Source organism: Corvus kubaryi, unplaced genomic scaffold, assembly GCF_017639235.1.
Source record: "Corvus kubaryi isolate FWS band 111438036 unplaced genomic scaffold, C.kubaryi_AGA036_p1.0 37396, whole genome shotgun sequence".
Lineage (NCBI taxonomy): Eukaryota > Metazoa > Chordata > Aves > Passeriformes > Corvidae > Corvus > Corvus kubaryi.
The window spans coordinates 21,806,566-21,816,844 of record NW_024581135.1 but is presented as its reverse complement, the minus strand read 5'-3'; the positions used below and the strand labels follow the sequence as shown (position 1 = coordinate 21,816,844).

General features: G+C 36.8%; 1 long non-coding RNA gene across 1 annotated transcript; it reads left to right on the top strand.

The window, feature by feature from the left end:
- The first annotated feature begins 1,503 nt into the window (after positions 1-1,503).
- LOC121670695 lies at positions 1,504-8,387 on the top strand. Its single transcript, XR_006018214.1, has 3 exons — positions 1,504-1,678; positions 5,890-6,021; positions 8,303-8,387. It is a non-coding gene; the product is annotated as an uncharacterized LOC121670695 (long non-coding RNA).
- Positions 8,388-10,279: the final 1,892 nt, after the last annotated feature.

Here is a 10,279-nt window from a genome sequence, read left to right as displayed (position 1 = left end):
ATTAAAAAATACGTAAGTGTTAAAAGACAGTTGTCTCAGATTAAGGGCATCCCCTAAGTTTAAGTGATAGCTGGAGGAGCTGTGAGGATGATAAACAGAAAGAGTAATGAGCAGAAGACTGTACAAGATGGCAAGGTCGAGCATACCACACTTTACTGAAACCTCTGAAAGCTCTTGGTGTGCTATACAGCCCTATGGAAAACCATGGAGAAGAATAATGCAATTATCAATTAAGAATTTTTTTAATGGGGCTGACTGATGTTTAGATGGCAGAAAGTTTAATTGCAAGCACAAACTCACATCAGGTTTGCGTTGCTGGTTAAAGGTTATATTTATATCCAGCCTTAATGTGCTACCAAGGGCTGGTCTTCATTGCAATGTTAGTGATATTTCCAGAAGACTTGTCAGAATGGAACACTCACTTCTCATGGATATAAAAATACCCTTATGAACAGATAAGAGCATCAATCACTTTTAGTATTTGAATGTCAGATATGTATGAAAACCCTGCTAACTACCTTCAATAAAGAACTTTAAAAATTACTCCTCAAAATACATATACATGTATTTTAATCCACAGGAGAACAGATTAAGAGAACGCTCCTTCCATGACACATTGGATGAGAATCTGTCTTGTTGCAATGCTAAAAATTCTCAATCCATCAGTTAAATGCAGATTCAAGGCACCATCTCATATGTCCTTGTCAAATAAATTATGCCTTATATCAAAGACCACACAGATTCCTACTGAACAAAACAGGAGTATGTCTGAACAAATCATAAATGTGAAATATGATAGAAATCAAAATGAGACAGACAATAAAATGTAAGATTTGTAAGTCAGATAGCATCTACCTTAGAAGTAATATTACCAGTACTCAGAATCTGTGATTAAAGAAATATTCATAATCGGTCACTAATTTTCCACACAGATTGGATTTTTTTGATAATACAAACTAGAAAAAAAATTGAGGGAAATTAAAAGAAGAAAAGTAGCAGATGAAATGGTGTTTAAATGTTCGTTTTTCTATATTTGCATATATATACAGATATTTCCCTTTATTTCTCTCCTTTTTTTCAATTAACAACTAAGCCGGAAAAACAATGCATGTTATCCAAGGACAAAGTTTGAAGACATACAATTATTGGGAATAGTCAAATGTAAAATCATAAATAGAAATTGCCTGCAGCTGTCATAATAACTGTCTGGGTAATAAAATGGTAGCTGAAATTCAGTAAGGGCAAAATATACATGCTGAAGTGTATGAAGTGTATGAAGAAATCAGCTCTGAGAAAACTACTGCCACTCAAGGAGGACATCTCAGATTGGGTTGCTTCTTAAAACCATGAACTTGGTATTCCTTAGTTTTCACAAAGCAAACTCTGTCAAGAATAATTTGGAAAGGACTTTCAAAGAAAATACTGAACTGATTAGACCTTTGATGTCCTTGCCTTGGATATAGCTTGTTGTTGACTCTAATCTGGTCAGATTAGAGTAACAAGTTACAGCAGAACTGATCTCTAATCAACATAAAACTACATTAGTAATGTGTGCTTTTCTTCCAGAATGAATGTTCCTCATTTTGTTTCCATTTATTAGGAGCTCTGCATGCTGAAGCAGCTTTCACAGATGAAGACTTGGAAGAGGCTCTAGCTGAACCAGAAAACCAGCTACAAGGTAAGGATTGTAAAGTATGTACATAATTAGATAATTATTTTTTTAGTGATTTAAGTAATATGCTGTACTTTATGGACAGCTGGCTCCTGCCAATAGACTTTCACACTGATATTGCAAAGAAATGATCATATGCCTTGTTTTCTGATTAAAAATGAAGTTTTGTGGTATATAACTGAACAACAGCTCATTCAGCCAAACCAATAAACACCTTCAAAATGTCTTATCTTTATATGAATAGGCAGACATACTCATTCTCTAGGAGCTCACATTTATCAGCAATGATCACAAGTTCTTATTAATCCTTCATCAACCCTGCATTCATCTGATATTACCTGGCCTCCTGCATGAAAGAGGCTGTAGAAATTCACCTCACGGTCCATGCATCAAGCTTCCGAGTTCTTGGCAAGATATCCTGCTTCTTCAGACTGACATTAAACTTGATATAAAATCTTCAGATGAAGATGAATCTGCCATGTGGAAATAGTTCCAGTGTTTAAGTACCCTTTGCACTTTATTCTCGCTTTATGCTTCACTGTCTTCTCTCCAATCATTACATCTTCCTATACTCGTGTCTGTTTATAGGTATCAGATGTCTTCATCTGTAGATAATTATGGACCGTGATCAAATTATCTCTTAATTAACTGTGGATGAACTAAATAGACTGAGCTTATTCCAAATCTCTGCAGAAATGTAGGTTCCCACTTTTCAGGGTTTTTCTTTCTCAGAGTTTTTCTGATACATCAACACACTTCCGAAGGGTCGGTACATCCCACGCCAAACATCCTGCTTCAGAAATAGATTTAATGTCACATATATCACTGCTATTACCACATTTCTCCCAGTATTTCCATCTACATCTTGAAGAACCACATTAGGTCTTTCTTTGTCATTCTATGACATCTTTTCCAGCTGCTTTTCAGCAATGACTTCCAAATCTTCACAGCCCCTACTTTCCAAGCATCGTTTACTGTCCTTCTAACAACTGGTGCATCACCCACAGCTCTTCATTATTTCCTTTGTTTCGCTTTTCTCTTATTCCTTATACCCAGAAAATATTGCGTGAAAAACAACACTTCCTGAAAATGAAAATAAACCAATATGTGAATAGATGATATCCTCCCTAAGTTGCTGAAATGCAATCACAATTTCTGTCTCTCTTCACCACTACAACAGTGTTTTCCAGTTGCGAAGGAAGTGTGATACAAGGAATGAGACGGAAAAAATACTTTGTTACTCTGTGAACCTTTTCTATTTTAACAATTTCTCTCACATTTCATCCTAAGTAGATGAGCAACCACAGCATACATATATTTGCAAACACAAAAGAAGCATATGAATTGTGCTAATGATAGGGGTGGTGGGATCAAAAAGGAGATGGCAGTTCATAACTTAGGTTCGTTAATCAAAACTGTTTGAGCTCCTGTCCATGGGATCTTGCAGGTCTGTTTGGGCAACCTGACCTGACTTTACTATAAGGTTCTTGTAAGAAATGGGTGATTATTTTTTTCCCTAATTTGAGATCAGACAAAAGTGATAAGGATTTTATCAGCTTTGGATAATATTATTAAATTAATAGCAGTAATATCGTGTCACATGTTCATGAAAATGAATGAATGAAATTGGCTAAATTGTTCAACAGTGTGCTCTACCATCCTGGATCAAGGTCAAGAATTTTTGCTCAGAGAGGCAGCAATATATGCACCTACATGGTGGAGATGAAAGTGGTGGGTATATGGGTATGTAACTTCCAATTTAGTTTATGGTATAATGCACATGTACAATTTTAGAAGCTGTCTGTCTGCTGTGTGGTCAGCTGCAGCCGATTACAGGAAGGAGGGAAGCACCATGCTCCTTCAGAGAGGCTTCATTTCTGCTCTTTCACTTTAATCTGGAGTTACAATCCTTCAGCTGACAGTGAGATGTGCCTTTCCTTTGTGGGGAAAAATATGACTGAGGTCTTAAGAACCTTATTGTAACTCAGTGAAAGATCCATCTCATCAGCTGCAAGTGAAGTTAAGCTGCTAAAGGAGAACATATATATAAAAGACACTTTGCTCAGGCTATACAAAATATCACTTTAGATGATATCAGCTCCTGTATTCAGGAGCTGCTAGTATTTTCTGAAAGTATTTTGTCTCTCTCCATCTATGTGACCATTTCTAGCAGAGGAAACATGAGTGTAAGCTATTTTACATGCTCACAGCTGTTCAGGAAAGATGAGAAGCTGAAGGCCATGGCAAAACCCTTACCATGCAGATTGCACCGTGTTTTACCTACCACCGCTGTTAAGAAAAACATCTCCCATTCATGAGGCTGTTGGAGGCTTTAGGGATAGTACAGAGGGTCAGAACGGAGACTGTAACACTTGGGAGGAAATCTGTAATTTTTTTTTGTTTTAATACAGAGTTGTACCCCCGCTAAGTATCAGTTACCAGTGCTCATTTATGCAGCAGTACAAAGCCCTTTGTTAATTTCAGGGTGGTTCAGTGGGCACCCAGGCACCCCAGCAGTCACGGCTGGAGCCATGGCAGCCTGTCTGGGACATGACAGCTGGGAGAGAAGGTGGCCAGGGCATGGCTCTATGGCTCTTCCATGGCTTTAATAGGGGAAGGTACTTAAGACTTGCATCTGTCTGTAATGGCCAGTTTCACTACGCCATAGCCAGACACAAAGGGATCTTCTCAGAGGAGAAATCTCAACTCTTTAAGATATAACCTGGAAATGCCTCCAAGGTTTTTACAAAAAACAGAGAAGGGGAGGGGGAAGTTGAAAAAAAATTAGGTTGAATTGGAAACAAGAGAAGCTTTTCCATTTGTTCACAAAACCTCTCTAAATCCTCATCTAAAAAAGTTAAATTAACATCTAAACCAGAGCAGATACTTAAATTTTTTTTCAGTGTTCCCAATATCAAGATGAGTACAGGGTTTCGTTTAATCTTTTTCGTATTTGGAACCTGTCCAGTGGAATGAAAGGTATGGCTGATGTGCTGCTCCTTTGGTCTTTCATCAAAGACAGTAGTCCCCTCTTTCTGCCTATCCTTTCATTGCAAAATGTTACATCAATCCTGATCATTCCAAAAAAGTCTTATCTACAGAAATAACAGAAAAATTAGAAAAGTAAGCCAAACACTTTCTCTTTTATTTAATCCCATTTCTTCCTTCCTACAACATATGTTTGGTAATCTTGGTATATGGGTCAAGAAAAATGAATTTTCACAAAAATCTGCCAAAATTCTAGCCCAGAACTATCCCAGTGGAGGACCTGGCTAAGTCACAGACGTGACTACAGTCTTCCATGGCATTCTCTCTTTCTCTCAATTTTCTAAGTTCTCTGAAAAGCCAAGCATCTGATATGAACATGTGAAGGTGAGAAGGGATACCAAACAAAGTGGGTATCTTTCTTACTCAGTAGGCCTGGATAAAAGCATACATTTAGAATTCGAAAAAAATTTTTGTTTGTTTCTTTTTCCTACTCTAGTGTGTGTTTCTTTTCAATGATTGCAAGTGAAAATATGTAATAGGGACTTTCCCATATATATTGCTGAATTTTAGAAGCAGGAGTGGGAATGGAATATTTGGATCATCCCTGCTGTTGCTTCTCAGTCCTGACTACTGCTGTTCACTTCCTTATCATTAATAAAAGATCAAGGAGATGACACAGAGACCGTGGTGAGAAACAGCAAGTCTGTTTTGACATGAATTTCCAAGAATAATTCTGTTTCTGTACTGATGCTGAAGTATCACACAGGGAGGTTTTCTACTGGTTGAGTATGCACCAAAGAATGTTAATAAAGGAGATGGTTGAGTTAGTAATTCCCTTTCAGAAATGCTCTGGGACTGTGCACCATTGGGGTTTTTTGGATTGGTATATATAATACAAGCATGATGGACACTGATTATCGGTGTTGCTGCAAAATAACTAACATTATAGGTCTGCCACATCCTTGCCCAGTGAAGTATGAGTGCACCTGGCAGTGCAGGACATCCACATGCTCCCCTCGTCTCTACCAGTGGGTGGGAAACTTAAAACTGTGAAGAGAACAAGGGGTAAAAACTATAGGAGTGAGAATTTCCTGAGTATTAATAAAAGGAATCAGTATCCCATTTTTAACCAAAAAATCTTAAGGGACCTATACAATCCAGTAAGTCTAAAATTTAGATGTACAAAGAAGCTGAATGCCTAACTCTTTGGGGCTTTTTTGAAAATTCAGGGAAAAGGTGCAGTGTCCATTTCTTGGTGTCTCTGTGAAGAACACGTGCATGATTCCTTGCCTGATTTGATGATCCCTGAAATGTGGACATACATGCAGTCCAGCACAGTGGAATATTTATCAACAAAATAGGTAAGTGGTATTTAAATTTAAGCAGCCAAGAATAAAAATGTAGCAGAAGGCTCTCACAAGCTATTGCAATCTACTGAACTAATCACTCCTAATTAAATATTCCATATCTTGTTTTTGGAAAACTACCCAGAAGCATCCTTCAGCATTTGTTCAAGGAATGTTTTTCTGATAAGGGGATTATTTGATATTTTAAAAAATTTAATATCAAGTAAATAATAAAATAATAACTTTTATATCAAGTGGAGATTGCCAAGAACAGAAACTGCAAAGGAGCTTTCTCATATTCTTAAATTTTATTGTTACAGAGCTGTTTTCACAACATTTTTTGTTAGCTTGGATTTTTCTGCATATTGAGAATTGATGACAATATGTTTGTTACCCAAGTTGAACATTGTAAGCAGTTTACAATCTCTGATATTTTAGCCATGTTAACCAGAAGTGGTGATTAAAGAAACTCCATCACCTGTGGATTCACTGTAGATCACTGTCCCCACAGTCTTAGAGGACATTGAGCCACAAAACCAATAATAATTAGGACTCCTAGCCGAGGTGAAAAGCTATTGCCTCATGGAACTATTTTCCAATCCTCCTCCTTCCAGCTGAGCTGGACTAGTGACACTATAAACTGGCAATTAAAAGACTCAAGTTTAAAAATACCTTCAACTTCCCAGGTCCCACAATGGCAAAGGTTAAGTGGATTATGTGGAGATAATTCACTCAGCTCCAGGGGGAGGGTGCTGATTGCCAGGGCTGTTGGTTACCTCCCTCTCCCCTTCTCACTTGCTGTGTCAGCTTTGCCAACCTAAAACAAGAAAAGGACTGGAAAACTTTCCCAAAGGACCCTGCAATTACTAATGGGCACTGACTGGTACTTGCAAATTTTACTTTGATACAGCCTTGAAAGCTAGGCATGGAGGTGGTCCCTACTCCTCAGCTAGCATCTTAATGCTATTGACCATTCATGCAAGTCTTCCAGTAAAAACACCCTGCTTCTTCAAGGGAAAAGAAATATGAAAAAGATTGCTGGCCTTACATGAACAGCTACTCTCCCCCATGCTCCAACTGAATTAAAAACCACCAATTACACCTCTAGTTGTGTGGCAACACCTACACTGTGTTTCCAATTAACTTTGTAAGTTTTTAATCAGTGACAAATGCATTTTTGTAAATTCAATTTGCCTTTTATTGCAGCACCTATAAAATGTCTTGCAGCATTCCGGAACTTTGTGAAGGTTTTACTTGCTACTGACATAACGCAGCTGTCGGACCTACAACAAAGGCTAAGGTTTATGAGCAGCTTGAATTAGGATGTAGGTTAAGCAATTAAAGTTGAAGGAGGGAGAGGGGGAAATGGTTTCCCAAAATTTGCACTTGCCAATTTAAAAAAGCATAACAAAAACGTGCTGTACACTAGGATGGGCAAAGCTAAAGCAGCTAAGGAGACCATACTCAACTTTAAGGTTGCTATTTTGAGAGTGTTCCATATGTGAAAAGGTCACCCAGATTTCATTAATAAATCCACACTGCTGTTTGTTTTCTTTTTTAATCAAACTCAAATGCATCCTGTTAAAGGTCTGAGTGATTAGATCATAAATCTGGATGTCCTTGAAGATGATGAAGAAAATGCTTATCTGTAAAACAATCATCATACTGCCAGTTCTATCATTTACACATTTTTACATGTGCTGGAAAAATGGTTTAATTTTAAATCATTTGCTTGAATTTTTAGGTAAGAAAAAGAAATCTTGCAGAATTTACAGTTAAAAGAGCAACTAGATTAATTGTGACATATGGAAAGAACCCATTACATCTAATCTTCTGCATCTAAATTCAGGATATTAAAACAATCAACATTTACAATAAACATGAATTAATATTTCATCTTAGTGAAACTCAACTCTCAGTACATTAACTTCTGGTTCCAGTTATATGATAAAATGCTCCTAAATTCAACAACTCTGAAATTAGTCAGTTTTAATGGGGCCTGAGTATAAATTTGCTTTGCTACATTTTATTTGGACTGGTACAGGCAATCCAAAGGAAGCTACCAATTGGTTTTGATGTATTAATGCATGAAAATCCTTATTCTCTGGGGTCCTGACCAGTACATATTGTGCTAGATTCCTCTTTTTTTTTTTTTCTATTTTCTATTTTCCTTGTATCTTGTTTTTTCTGTTTGTTTGCAAAGTATTTATTCAGTATTTCTGGCAGTATATTTTTCTGTTGTAAGCATAATTAGGGTATTGCTGCAACTTCTCCTGTGTGCATTTGGCTCTTACAGCTGATTTGTCACTTTGTCTGAACCCAACTGTGGACATGACTATGGCCAGCACCAGCAGCATATTTTGCTATTGCAGCGCTAGCAGGAAGTTGGGAAATGAATGTCTCTTTGGAACTTTATTAAAACAATGGATGTGAAAAATAATTCTTGTAGATTTACAAACATTCTTACAAAAGGAATGAGATATGGAGCAATATTTTGAGGCGGGTAAACACATTTTGCAATTTTTTAGCTGACTGCATGACCTGCTTTTACTTTAATGTAAATCCTATCTAGTTTGATTCAATGGAGCCATTTTGATTTCTGGAGACTTGATCCTTAGAGGTAAAAGTTACAAGATAAGTCTGTTTGGCACTGATGCTAGTGCCAAAATGTGGGTCAGTCGAATTTAGCACAGTGCACATTATCTGGTGACAGTGGAGGTGTTGCATTATTTACTGCATAGAATGTCCAGCCTGCAAAGATTTACGTATTTGTTTAACTTTGTTCTGTCTGGTTAATTACTTATAGTCACTGAAGATCCTTATGTGTATAGAGTGAAACATCAATGTGTTTTATTCTCAAAATATTTTTTAAGTTTCTTGCCTAATTGTTTACTAGTTGCAAAGGCACCATAGTAAAAGCTTATTGTACTTACCAAAGGTCGAAGGTTTCTAAATCATATTTTCCCTGCAGATCATAGTGAGCAGAGGGAGTAATAGCATCATTCTAAAATTTGCATAGATGCATTCATAAGCACCTAATTTACTTCACACAATTTTCTTAACTGACATTTATAACCATTATTTTTATTTGTTTTGTTGTAGACCATGCGATCCTTTCCTCATAAACGCAAACACTAACTTAAATTGAGTTCAGCAAGCCAGTTTTGAACTGCATGCAGAGAAGATTAAAAGAAATAGTACGAAATCCTCTCCTGGGAAAGATCAAATGGTTACTGAAATGAAAGCAGCCTAAAACTGTAGGGTGTAGCCCAGAGGGGGGGAGGGGAATTGGGCATTTAGCTATAATTAACACCTTCTACTTACACTCTCCAGTGTTTCAAACGGATTGTTTCTTATTATAGGTAGCTGCTCACAAACCTGAAATCACTTTATTAAAAAAAAAAATAGAATCAGAAAAATATTAGCAACCAGTAAGGCTAAATTCAAGTGTTCACTCTTCAGGCAAAGGTTCTGTAATCCTCAGACTTCTATAGTCAGCCATAAAGTCATCCAGCATTAGCTATATATAAAAATACACTATTTCTGTGTGAATATGTGATTGCAGAGAAAAATTACACTTTTTTCTTCTTTCTAAGGAACTTGCACTGAAGTTTTGCTTGGGTGAGCTCTGTATTAGTTTATTTAAAGCTTGAGAATAGCAACTTTATCCAGGATAAACGTCTTAAATATTCTTAATGTTATTTCTTTGATCCTCCTTTATTTCTGCCAGTGTTGCTTAAAAATATCTCAGACAGCTACCTATTACATTTTAAATGAAGATATTGTAGCTCTTTCTTTTTTCAGTTTGTCTTGATAAATAAAGTGCCCAAAGAAACAGGAAAGCTGGAAAGCTTCTTTACTTGGCTTTCAGAGACCTTGCTCAGTGTTTTTGGTATGTTGCATGCTGGAATCTGAAATACAACTCATTTTCTCTCCCTTTCTTCTATCATGAATCAATCATTGTCAGGTCATAGCCTGCTGATGATTCAGTCCCTCAGTCTGGTGCCACAAAAGTACTTGTTTTTCCAAAAAATAACTATGTTGCTACCTTGCATCAGCTGATCTTAAAGTAAGATTTTCTGGCTTTCTGAACTTTGATTTACATGTTGCTACTACTACACTCCTTTGACATTTATAAATTCATATCCTGTGTAGGTTCATATCCTGCCCTGGTAATGCTTTGCAGGCTGTTAGCGTACTTCTTCAACTGGTGGAGATAAATGCAGGTAGTGCATCATAAAAATAAATTCTGGTTCCCATGTGTATTAAAGAA